The following is a 13,090-nucleotide window of genomic DNA, read 5'->3' on the forward strand; positions in this document are numbered from 1 at the left end:
AAAAAAGAAAAAAAAAGGAAAAAAAAAAAATAACAAAAGTTTATTATATAACGTAAAATCCCTATTTAATTCGAATACCGTCGGTATTTTAAAACAGAGTGTAATATTATTTCGAAATTAATTTAAAAGTTTAGAAGAATAGTATCGATATGCGTCAATCGTTAAACCTTTTATCGTAACCCGTTTATTAAAAATACATTTTTACGTAATACAATACTTTGACGTTCTAATTAATATAAAGATTTCTAATGAATTCTTTGAAGTAATATCTGATAGAAATAGTTAGGCGATCGGTAAAAAGAAAAATAAGAAAACGAAAAATAAGAAAACGAAAAAGAATGGTAAGAAAAGGAAGGAAGAGTAAAGAAGAAGAAGAAGAAAAGCACTGAAGGAAAAAAATAAAAGAAAAAAAGAAAAGGAAAAGAGTCTGGTGGTTGGTCCAAGAGGTTGGCGGGCAGAGGGGTTGCTAGTGCTAGTACTGGTATGGTGGTGGTGGTGGTGGTCGGGAGGAGGAATGGTGGTAGCAACGTTGAGACGAAAGCTCGGAAACTTTTCTCCGGGGGTAAAGGAAAAGTAGGTGGAGGTGGCGGAGGTCGCATTTCCGGCAGTTTCGTTTCCTCTCGAGCGCGGTCGAGCGCTAGAACGGAGACTCGTGGTTGTACGGAAAAGAAAGAAAGAAAGAAAGGGAAAGAAAGAAAGAGAGAGAAAGAAAGGATAGAAGATGAAAGAAAGAATGGTAGAGAAAGAGTAAGACAGACATACATATATATATATATATATAGTAAAGAAAAGGAAAGAAGAGTAGCTTGGCGGGAAGAAGACGTTTTTGAAGAAGAAAGAAAAAAGAAAAAGGAAAAATGAGTAAGTGAGTGAGTGAATGAGTAAGAGAGAGATAGATAGATAGAAACCGTTGAAGATAGAACGAGTACGCTTAATTGCCGTTTCACCGCTTGCATTCGAGCGAGAGAGTTAAGGAGTCTGAGAAGAAGCTAAAGGAGATAGAAGGGGTTGGTTGGTTGAAGGGTAGATAGAAGAAGAAGAAGAAGAAGAAGGAGGAGGAGAAGAAGGAAGAGGATAAAACGGGGGAAGTGGATGTAGGTGTAGAAGTTGAAATTGGAGGTGAAGGTGGTTTGGTAGCGTCGAAGGAGATGCCACTTAGTTAGCTGAGTAGTAGCACGAAATGCGCGTACCGAATTTACATGTACCTTCCTCTACACCATCTTTCTCGTTTACAACGAAATCTACATTTCGTAATTCGCAGGATTACGACCGAGATGAACTCTTTCTCTTTTTTCTTTTCTTGTTTTTTTTTTTTTTTTGGGGAGCTTTTTTATTCGTGCGAGATAGGTGCATTCCAAAAATCGTATTCTAACGAACTGGAATGTAGGATTCGTGAAAAAAATTGGGCCGTTGGGACTGACCGTCTGGGCCGGGATTCGAACCCGGATCTTTCTCCGCTTTCCGGGCGACTGCTCTTTGTCCATTGAGCTATTCAGGGCCCACGTCTAATCTCTTCACAAATGCCTATTTAAGAATTTGGCTTGGAGGAGCTCGTCCGGAATTTGTAGAAAATTGGTTCATTCTGTTCGTTTTTTTTTTTTTTGTAGAAAATATTTGATACAACGATTTATAATTATTTAACAATAATCTCTTTACTATATATATATATATATATATATATTGAAATGATAAATAATGTAATTAATATCCTTGTAATATAACGCGTTTGAAAAAAGATAAATTAATCGGGACGATGGAAAATTGAATATTTATCTATATATAACTTTAAATAAAAATATCAAACGAGGATTGTCGAATGAATATGAACCAAACTATCTCGACAGCAATACGGTACAATGCGTGCGCATTAAACTTTATCATAAGTTTGTATCCTAAACGTTACTCCACCGTATGTATGTACATCCGGCTGATGCTACTGCTGCTTCTGGTGATGCTGTTGATGCTTCTGGCTGCTACCGGTTTTCCTACTACTACTTTACCTACCGTAGTAACTGCTGCTGCTGCTGTTGCTGTTGCTGGTGATGCTGATGGTGCCGTGTTCGCCCACGTTAAACATTCATCCGATGCTGCGGTCTGAGGCTCTACCAAAGCTGTAGACGGAATTTTTAAAAAGTTTCTATTTTGCTCTGCGGACAGAACGGAGGAAGCGAATGGACAAAGCGACAGGTCCAAACCAAGCAAAGATGCGACGAGAAAAACGAGAAGAGAAAAAGAAAGAGAGAGATATATATATATCTATATATATGTAGCATATGTGGATGTATTTCCTTTGGATATATTCCAAATTTTTTCTTACTTTTTGATTGGTCGTACCTCTCGCGGCATCTTTTCGAATCCCAAATGTTGAATTTTCAAATTCGTCGTTTGATTTTTACGACGAATCGAAAAGAGAAACACAGGTAAAGATTCGTATCTCTTTCTATCTTTATTTCTCTCTCTCTCTCTCTTTTTCGTATTTCATCGTCGAGAGCGTTCGCGTATCGATTATCGGTGAGAACTTCTCCAAAGGTATTTTTGCGAATCTCTCTCTCTCTCTCTCTCTCTCCCTCTCTCTCTCTTTTTCGTTTTGTTGCCGCGTTCGTTTATAATTTAGCGAGAGAAGTGCGACCGTTTCCGCCGATACAATGGAAAATGGACGTTCACAGCCCGTACTGGTACTCAGACATTCCGTGAAAAATGTCGTGTGGAAATTTCGTTCCTGTCCCCCGTTTGCCATTTGCCCGGTGCTGTGCTCGTCGTCACGCTTTAGTATACTTTTTCTCGAATATGCGTTTTTCGAATTTAACATTTTATTCCGTCCGATAAGATACTGTGGATATCGTTCTTGAGAAAAAAAAGGGAGACTTTCTTTTATTCCTTTTTTCTTTTTTTCTCTCTCTCTCTCTTTTTTTTAATATTATAATATGTCATTTAATAAAACGAAGTATCTATAAGTGACTGTGATTAAAGTCAATTTAATATCGGCGCAAACATCAGCAATATTTAACGCTTTGTTTTCTTCGAGATTCTCATTAAAGGAGTTAATATTCAAAATCTTATTGTGTGTTATTATCCATGAATTAGAATATAGAATTTTATATAATGATTAGAATGAAATACAACATATATATATATCTACATATTTTATATATTAAACAGAAAAACATTTAAAAAATGTTATTGTTATATTAAAGAAAGTAAAAAAACAACAAGGAATTATTCGATAGAAAAGAATCATTGAATTATCATAAAGAATATCGTAACGATATCTAGCAAATAATAATGCATTGTTTTTCGAATGTCATTATATATATAATATATTACGTAACTTTAATTCAAACTTTTAATATTGTCCATGAATTAACGATTACATTTTAAAGACGATAGATTATATTATCTAATTAAGAATAATCTGTCTTACAAATTATACAAAATATTGGAAAAAAAACTATGGAATTTCAGGTAGGAATTTGAACGTTGCATAAACTATGATACATATATCTATATAAAAAGATTTCGAAGTAACAGTAGAAAGATGTTTAAAACATTTTTACAAAAGGAATAGATTTTCATGTTTGAAACGATTCACCATGCGATCATTCGTGAATATTTCGTCCTGGCTTGGACCATTAACGGTCTCGAAAATACGTACCCGATCTTGTCGTAGTCATTTCATTTTCCCCCGAAGCAAAACGCTTTTCGGATCGGTCCTTAAAATTCCATCGGTTCTCTCTCTTTCACTCTCTCTCTATCTCTCTCTTTCTCTCTACGAGAGTTTCTCCTTCGTGTTCAACTTTCGAAATGGCTTTGCACGCTTCGTACAAGTGCACTGTGGTGGTAAAAGCAGCAAACGCGTGCATAGGAGAGGCACCAAGCGAAATATATGCGGAACGCTTTCGAGGGCGAGTACACACGATATTCTCCTTCTCTCTCTCTCTCTCGTTCACACATATACACTCATTCTCTCTCTCTCTCTCTCTCTCTCACATACTCATTCTCTTGGTTATTCGGTCGACGTGTTATCGTTATCGCGCTAGTCTGTCGCGTGTGTTCGTTCCATTGCGGGTGCTCGCACGTTGCTAGCCGATAGCAGCAAACGTTATAAACTTGTTGGTGTGTTAGTGTGTCTGATAGTAGACTAGCAATGGATGCTGTACCAATAGAAGTAGTAATAGTATTAGTAATAGTAGTAGTAGTAGTAGTAGTAGTAGTAGTAGTAGTAGTGGTTATACTTGTGGTTGTTACGTCCGTGGCTTCTTTACGTGTGTTGTTTGTGCGTAGTTACGTATTACTATATAGGATCTCTCTACACATACGCGTGGGGATATACGCGAGAGGTGGGTGGGTGGGTGGCTTGGTTGGTTGGTGGGTGGGTGTTAGGTTAGGTGGGAGAGGAACGTGCGCGGGTATATTCCTGCGCCAAGCACAAATATTATTGCGTGCCGGGATAAATTTATTGCCAACGTTCTCCGCAGGCGTTCACAAACGGCGCGCTTCGTGGCCGGTTGTGGGTACGACGTAGTAGTAGTAGTAGTAGTAGTAGTGTAGTAGACGTGACAACGACACAAACACAGACACAACGATGATAACGACAACGACATACATATCGTAGAAAGAAAACTCTTCTTCTTCTTCTTCTTCTTCTTTTTATTTTTATTTTTGTTACACCAAGAACCGGCCCCTCCCCCCACCCCCATATCGGTTAGTTTTTTCTTCCTAGAATTATACATTAGAAAAATTAATTATTCATTTTTTTTTTATCGTCATAATTTAATACTAAATTACGTTAGAGGAATCGTAAAACGTGACTAAAACACCGATCATCATTATCATCATCGTTATCTTTCTTTATTCTTCCTTTCTTTCTTTATTTCCTTCTCTCTCTCTTTTTTTTTTATTTATTATTTGTTTCGTTCGTGTATACGAAAAGTCGAGGGAGAGAAAAAAAGAAAAAGAAAAAGGAAGAAGCCACGTGATATCGATCAGCGTGACATTAGGATGCCGCCCTTCTTGATCAACTTCAGCGCCTTCTTCAACCCCTAGATGCCTCACGGGCGCCCTCCTCCTCTACCTCACCCCACCCTCTCGCCTTCTCCATAAACTTATTCAACCGTATCGTGTAATCCCACTTCGGCGTCTTCAAACCTTCCTGCAATTTCTCTTCTCTCTTTCCATCCATCCATCCATCCATCCGTCTGTCCGTCTGTCCCTACTTCCCTCCCACCCTTCCCTTCAACCCTATTATCTATCTCACTCTTTCTTTCTTTCTTTCTTTCTTTTTTTTTCCTCTCTCTTTATCCTACGATCCGTGACTTCGTATTGCGCCACACGACATCTCTGCTTCCACCTCTTCACCCCCACCCCGATCCCTACCAACCCCCTACGTCATCGACTCGTGCCTTAGGGTGTTCGCTATCGCCGATACGTCGCGACGCGTCGTAGAAAAGAAATATGAAAGCCAAAGTCTTTCTATCTCTCTCTCTCTTTCTCTCTCTATACGAAGAACTAACTTATGTATACTTACCCGATCAATTTTACGAGAATTCCTCTCTTTCTCTATTACTATTACTTTATTTTTTCTTTTTCTTTTTTGTTATTCTTTTTTTTGGCTACAATAATCTTTCGATATTCGAATCGATTTAACGTGAAATTTGGAGAGATAGAAGATTTGTAACGAATCCTAATTAGATCGATCGTGAATTTTACAATTAATTAATTAACACGATGTTTAACATACGTTGTTCTGTGTGTTATTTTTTATATATGCTATAATAATAAATAATTATTACGTATTATTATGTGAGGACAAAAGTATGATATTATATAGACGAGTAATGGAAGGTAAATTTATTCGTCGCTTTTTACTTTACGTACTTCGTTTGATGTCTATTTTTTGTGTTTTTTTTTTTTTTTATTCGGGTATTGTTTCGAAGAGAAGAATAGTTTTAAAAAAAAATTCTTCACGCGGTTTTATTAATGATAAATATAAAATCACGCTTATATCGCGAATGTGAATTTTTGAATTTATTTAATGATCATCTCAAAAGACAATGTAATTTTTTGTTTGACCATAATAAAATGGTGAGGTAAATAATATAAAATAAGAAAAATTTAGTAAATAATATAAAATAAGAAAAATTTGTGATCTTTTTTTGTTAACTAATGTACCAGATGTGACCTCTTCTTCCTGACGTATAATATAACAAAGAACTTAGGTCGGATCTTTCTCTTGCTGCTCGATTTAACCGAACGTGTTATGAACTACTCTACTACTACTACTACTACTACTACCACTACTACTACCACTACTATTGCAATACGACTGGCTATATAAGCTACAGCTGATATTTATTTTTCCTTTCTACCGAGTTCCTTTTATTTTACGTATTTCTTTCTCGTCTTTGAGAAGAGTGATCCGTGTAAGAAATAAGATGAGAAACAGCAAGTATAAGAGTGCGAGAAAGAGAGAAAAAGCGAATAAGTGAGTGAGTGAGTGAGTGAGATAAAGTGAGAGGTGAAAGAGAGAGAAAGAGAGAGAGAGAGAGAGAAACTCTAGTCCAGTACAAAGTTCTCGTTGGTCGAGGCTGCATGCCCCAAGGGTGTTAGAACGGGCTCGTAAGAGACGAAGTAGGAAAAGGGTGTGTGTGGGGGTGTTTGTGGCGGTGACTAGAGGAGAAAGTCGTCGTTCTGGTCACGAAACCCCCTTGAGGCAGGTGCACCCTACCACCTACACAAGCTCTCCTTTTCCTTCTCTCTCTCTCTCTTTCTCTTTTCCTCCTTCTACAACGTCGACTACAGCCAAAGTTACTTCCTTGATAGCCGACAGGCAGGAGGCCTCTTCTCCTTGCTCTTCTAAGCCCACAGAAGTTATCTCTTCTCTTCGAACGTCTCCTACTATCTAGATTACGCGTGAAACTCTCACCCCTGTAACCCTGTGGCGATGGAATGACGCAACCCTTATGTTTTTCTTTCTATTTCTTAAAAACAAAAATAAAGAACTAACGACAGAAATGTATAAACTTAAGCTTATTATTCATTTATTATTTTATTTTCATTTTGTGAATAATTTTCAAAGTAATATGTATTTATTATATTATGTATATATGTTTAACGTATTTCATTTTTTTTTTTATTGTTTTTTTTTTACGTTCATGTATTGTTATATTTTAATATGTGTAATTGTTGTATGGTTAAATGAATGTTATTATATTCGTTAAGAAAAGAACAGATATTAGGTTTGAGTTTTTTTGTTTTGTAACGTAAAATAGAGAATCAATGATATAAGACTGCATTTATATATATATTTTTCAATATCTTTTCTTTTAATGTATTTCTAAATCGATGTGTTCAGAAACGTAAGGTGAGGTGCCATATTATTATTCTTTTTCTATTATTTTTATTATAATTTTAATTATTTAATATGGTAGTAATTCTCGTGATCGTAAGTTAATCGCGAATATTATTATTTATCGCGTTATATATAAATAATTTTTTTATTAAAAACATGGTATATATAGAAGAAGAAGAATAAAAATGAAAGTTATACAATAGAAATATAGATCAAATCTAATTAGAATTTGTCTATCATTATTTTCCTTATCTCAACGTTTAGAAAAAAAATGCAAATAAAACGTGTTCCGTGTTTTAAGAAAGTTATATAGCATTTTAGTCAGTTGGACTGGCCAGTTCGCGCCCCCATTTCGGTACGCCAGCGTTAAATTATTCGAGACGGCGTTCCTCGTTGCAAGGAATGGACCGGTGAGACGTTTTAAAGAGTCCCGAGAGTCGGGCGACTAAAAATAGGTGGACTAAGGAAGCGGTTAAAATTAGTACCTACCTCGAGAGCGCCGGTTGCACACCGTCTTAAGAGCATCTCTCAACGCTACTACTCATCCTTTAGAGAACATGGGCCGACCTTGCGACCCGATGCGATGAAAAGGACAACGAGATATGAAATATGTTACTGAAAACCCCGACCGATTTTTTTCATCGATTTTCTTCATCTCACATATATATATATATATATAAAATAGGAATATATAAATCTTGCGAACTGGCCAGTCTAACTTGTTAAATGCTAGACTTTCTTAAAACACGGAATACTATTTAGTTTTCTAAACAGTGAGATAAAGGAAATAACGATAGACAAATTCTAATTATTAGGTCAGTCCACGTATGTATGATTGTATGTCGATTTTGATAACGATATTCTTAAAAAATTTTGTGGAGTTAGAGTCAGATAACAGAAAAGATGCATTCATCTCATGGGACAGTCTTGGAAAGTGGGTACAACACAAACTTTTGGATTGACCTGATAGATTTGATCTAATCACACGCTTAATTCTATATAATATATAATAGGATCTATACAACACGACGAGAACATTAAAGATGTTTTGTTTGAGTGTTCAAATATAACGGATTAAGATATAACGAAGTTTAGATGTTTAGTTTTTCGAATATTACAAGAATGTATGTCTGTTCAAATGAAAAAGACACTGAACGTTAGATATTAAGTTGCTGAAGAAGTCCCAATAAAGTGACGAAATGTTCAATTAATCAAAACTAAATTCTAGTTCTTATTAATGTCCAATTTCCCTACGATACTTATTTATTAAAGATAACATCCAAAAGATGTTTATATTCATTCGACAGGTTTCACGTTATACCTTAGAAAGAAACTTACAAAAAGTATCTCGACCAAACCAAATATACCATGTCCTTTGTTCTTATCCAAAAAAAAAAAAACACTAGATATAGTTATATTCTTATTCTATTCGATATATATCTATAACAGAATTGATCTAGCGATGAAACACAAGGAGAGATAGATAAAGAGAGATAGAGAATCAGTAACTCGTAGTTTCTCGAACGAAGTCCAAAGCCGAAGTCAAAGCCGGGGCGGAAGCTGAAGCCAAAGCAGAAGCAGAAGCAGAAGCCAAATCATAAGCAGAAGCAGAAGCAGAAGCGATAGCAATAGCAATAGTAAAAGCAGGGCTATGCTTTCGGACGAAGAGAGCGTGGCTGTCTGGTTGGTTGGTTGGTTGGTTGGTTGGTTGGCTGGCTGGCTGGCTGGCTGGCTGGCTGGATGGCTGGCTGGCTGCCTCCTGCCTGCCACGCCATGGAATATTGATATGTAAATATAGCAGAGCGCCAGTAGCGAGCTGCGGCAGTGGCGTCGAGCGTGCAGCAGCGGTTAGAGGGGCGCTAGCAGGTTAACGAGCGGCTCGCAGAGCCTCGTAGTCTGGGGGTGAGTCGAGGGTTGGAGACAGAAAACGAGAGAGAGAGAGAGAGGTAGAGAGAGAGGTAGAAAGAGAATGAGTGAGAGTGAGAGAGTAGTAGAAGCAGCAGCAGCAGCAGCAGCACGGAGGCGTGGGTGAGTGGATGGGAGGGCGGGGGGAGGGTTGGTGGGTCTGAGCGGTAGAGCGACGCGGTGGAGCAGTACGGGGCTTTACGAGAGAAGGAAGAGAGAGGGGTGTAGGGGTTGCGAGAGGGGTTGGGTCGCTGCCGGCAGTATAACAGAGACGGCCGGGCGTGCCGCGGAGCGTGCCACCAAAGGGGATGAGAATTTTCCGTGGTCGGTAAAATTATTGTCCACGATCCTTAATCTTAGAAATTCCATTTAAATTATATCAATGTTATTCATGATTTTTTCATAGATCTAGACGGATATAAAAAATGTATGAGAATGTTTGTAGAGATAAAGATTTTTTTTTTATTACATTCCAATCGTTAGATCGTTAAATACGATGTTTGGCAGGATAGACAATTTCAATACGGTGGTGTATAGGGACATGCCCTGCGGGACACGGCATGGAACGGGGTGGTTGGAACGGGCCGCGGAAACACGGAGAGGGCGGGAACACGCCGGCCGAGCGAGGGTTAGCGAAGAGCATGGAGCAGAGGGGCAGGTGGTGGGGTGTCGGGGGAGGGTTAGACACGAAGCGTAGGATGGTGACTGTGGTGGCTCCGTGCAAACGCACGAACGTGTCTCTTTCTCTCTCTCCCTTTCTCCCCCAGCACACACACACACACATAGGATACACATATACGAGCGCGAGGGTGCGCTTACGTACACATATACATCGTCGTACACGCAAACGCTTTTTCTTCGTATGGTTGAGCTCGTGTTCGCTCGTTCCAGGTATGTGTATGTATGTGTGTGAGCGCGAAATAGAGGAATAGAGAGAGAAAGAATAAGAGAAAAAGAGAAAGATAGAGAAAAGCACGTACGAGGGCATGCGGAGAGTCGAAGGGTATCTTCTATGGTCGAGGGTGCCTCCGATGCGCTACGTCGAATTCCTTTCTCTTCCGCATATACCTACCTACCTACCTACCTACCTACCTACCTACCTACCTACCTACCTACCTACCTACCTAGCTATCTACCTACCTATCTACCTACCACGGTTTCTTTATCCCTCTTTCTTTATCCTATCGGACGTGTTCAGTGGTGGGGTGGCTTTCCTACTGTCACTTTTCCACGCGGAAAAACTGTTCGATCTTCCCCGAGAAGTTTTTCAAACGGCATGAGAAACGATCTCTTGATTGGAAAGACGTACTACTCGATATTTCGATCTTTCCATCTTTTTTCTTTCTTCTTCTTTTTATTCTTCAAGATATATAATATTATCTCGCGAAAAATTGACGCCACGTGTATTACGTTCACCGTTTAAACGTCTTTGTTATTATTTCTTGTTTTTTTTTTCTCTTTTTGTCTTCTTACCTGTAATTAAAACCTTTTTCTTTTCTATCTCGTTCGTTGGATAGAAAAAAAAGGGCCTCATATTATATTTGACGTACGTAGTCACTCCTATAGTCTTGGTACACACATCACATCACATCTCTCGTGGGAAAGAACGTTGGTTGACCTTGTAATTACTTACTGCAGTAGAGTTATGCGGATTTTCCTATCCGACGGCGTTTTCTTTATCTACTTTTTCTTTTCGATCTCTTCTATATATATATATATATCCTACGAGTCTATCTCTAACCGAAGAACTTTTATTCGCAACTCGCGGACTAATTTGCAAGATCTTTTTTCTAATGATTCGAGTGAAAATAAACGATAGGGTAAAAAATATATATAATTTAAATAGACATTTATATTTATTAATAACTATATACATTACGAAATAATGTGGTCAACCTACAAATATATATATATATGCATTTATGATAATAAATACCTAAATATACAAATGATGGAAATCCGCAATTGAACTGAACAGCTCATTCAATTTAATCGGATGTTAGCGTAACAAACAAATGTCCATAAACATTTATATATCAATCAGTAATAACCATGGATAGGGAGAAGGATGGGGGTGATAAGGGAAATAGAAAATAAGACTTGAAGAAACAAATATACAGATATTGTTTTAAATTTAATGCTAGATCAAAAAAAAGGGTGCGCGAACAAAATAGTATAGGCAAATTTTCAACACTGTTTACCCTTGTATTAGAAAACCAAAAAAAGGAAAAAACAAAATGACAAATTTTTCTAACATCACGTTGCGTATATCTGCAATCATTGTTGGACACGAAAGAGAGAGAGAGAGAGAAGAAATATTACACCGAAGTCGTTACTTGCCAAGTCGGAAAGAGGTTTATTTCGTAACGGTGTTATCGCGGTGAAGATAGTTGGTACGTGCGAACCGCGGGATCGCGTTTACTTCCTTTTTTTTTTTCTTCTTCATCTTTTTTTTCTTCTTCATCGTCGTCGATAATCGATGAACGTGCCCTCGGTGTTTCGTAAGCGATTACTATCTTTTCTGTCTTTCTATACAAGCTCGGGGTTTTACAAGTAGAGTAGCAGTACCCATCGTGGTCGTCGTTGTATTGTCGTAGTTTTCATCGTCATGGTGGTGGTGGTGGTGGTAATGGCGTCGTTCGGTAAACTGGCTTCCAACACAAGTATACGAGAAACATTCATATACGTATATACCTTCGTAAATATAATATGTATGATACATATACATATATATATATATATACATACATGTAAAGAAATATGGACGCTACATATATACACACATATACATATACATTTAGTAGAACTACGCGTAACGAGACTGGATACTACGTTCACTCTTCTTACAAACAGATACAGATACACATACACATATATGTATATATATATATATATATATTCACACAGAAAAGTAATACTCGGGATAGAAGCGTAGAGAAACACCGTGAAGCCATCTCAAGCGTAACGGTTATACCTTAACTCGTGCGCTTCTTCTCTTCTTCCTATTCTTTTCTTTTTCCCAAGGTTCTCTTTCTCTCTCTTTCTCTCAATGACGAGAAGACCTTATCTTAACTCCGCAGTGCCGTCGCTTTGCCACAGCCTTTTACGATTGGCTCGATCGTTAAGCGAGACCGTAGCCGACGCCATAAAACCGCTGTCAATCGTCGTGACGAAAGGTTCGAGCGTGTGCGCGCGTGCTCACGAGGAAGAAGAAAACAGAGAATGAAAGGAAAAAAAAAAAACGGAGGAGATGAAGAAGAAGAAGAAGAAGAAGAAGAAGAATGAGAGAGACCGTGCAAGGTCGGTTTAATCGGCTGGCATGAACTCGAGGTAATTCGATTCTCCAAAGTCTCTCTCTTTCTTTTTTTATTTTTTTTTTTATTCATTTTCTCCCCCCCCCCAAGCATTTTTATTCTAGATCGTTGTTGACGATGATAATGATAATGATGATGATTATAACGATGATGATGATTATGATAGTCGTACGAATTAGCTTGAAACTTTCGAACGGTTGAGAAATTTGAAAAATTTTAGGGAAAACGAAATGTGTAATATCATGAAAATGTGGAACGTGTAATAAGAAAATTTGACGATTGTAATTGTAAAGAAGAAAGTAAGAAATAGAAGAAGAAGAAGAAGAATAAGAATAATAGGAGATGAATTCTGTGAAATAAATAAATAAATAAATAAATAGATTGCAGATAACATATAATTTATATAATAAATAGAATTAATAAATAATAATAAAAATTAATTATATAATAAATTATATAAGAATTAATAAAATAATAAAAAGAAAATCATAACATTAACGAGTATTATAAAAATGGGAGTGAG

Source organism: Polistes canadensis, unplaced genomic scaffold (genome assembly GCF_001313835.1).
Source record: "Polistes canadensis isolate GaletaPanama2010 unplaced genomic scaffold, ASM131383v1 scaffold_40, whole genome shotgun sequence".
Classification (NCBI taxonomy): Eukaryota; Metazoa; Arthropoda; class Insecta; order Hymenoptera; family Vespidae; genus Polistes; species Polistes canadensis.